This window comes from Etheostoma cragini, chromosome 10, assembly GCF_013103735.1.
Source record: "Etheostoma cragini isolate CJK2018 chromosome 10, CSU_Ecrag_1.0, whole genome shotgun sequence".
Classification (NCBI taxonomy): domain Eukaryota; kingdom Metazoa; phylum Chordata; class Actinopteri; order Perciformes; family Percidae; genus Etheostoma; species Etheostoma cragini.
In genome coordinates, this window is record NC_048416.1 from 29,144,961 (window position 1) to 29,145,873 (window position 913).

Consider the following 913-nt stretch of genomic DNA (forward strand, 5'->3'; position numbering starts at 1 on the left):
TGTCCTTGTGTTGTCCTCATGTTGTCCACATGTTGTCCTTGTGTTGTCCTCATGTTGTCCTCATGGTGTCCTCATGTTCTCTTCATGTTGTCCTCATGGTGTCCTCATGGTGTCCTCTGTGTTTTCAGGGCCAACTGCTCCGAGTATTTCCCGATCTTCATCACCGTCCTGTGGACGTCCGGACTCTTCTTCAGTCCAGGTGATGAGACACAGAATAACACACCTGAACCGGCTGCCGCTGGTCCAGGCTCCAGAGTCTCTGGTGGTCTTCAGCAAAGAGACACTCAAGATAAAAGAAACAAAGTGAAACTAGTGCAGGTGGAGAGACATAATCTAAAAAATAAAACCCCAGAAATCCCAATGTATGATTTTTCTAACTATTTATTTGTATACAGCTGTATATTGTATATTGTGTACAGCTGAAGTTATGTTTATGTTAATCTGTCCCATTGGGACATACACAGACCGTTGTAGATCCTCCACCGGTCCCCTGGTCTGGATGTGATCCCCTCAAACTAAAGCTGAACCTCTGCTCTCATATTTATTCATTTATTTGTAATGAGAGCTTTTATTTTGTGTCAGTTCTAGATTTGATTTGATTACATAAGTTATTTTGTACCATTCAGCGTTATAAAGCGTGTTCATTAACCTCCGAGAAGACATATAATAAACATATTGTCACCCTATAATATTAATATATATGTAAATATGGTTACCCTATAATATTAATATATATGTAAATATGGTTACCCTATAATATTAATATATATGTAAATATGGTTACCCTATAATATTAATATAGCCCATATGTAAATATGGTTACCCTATAATATTAATATATATGTAAATATGGTCTCCCTGATGTTGGTGGTGTCTGTGCTGCAGGGGCGTCTTCGGTCTGTGGTCTGCTGTA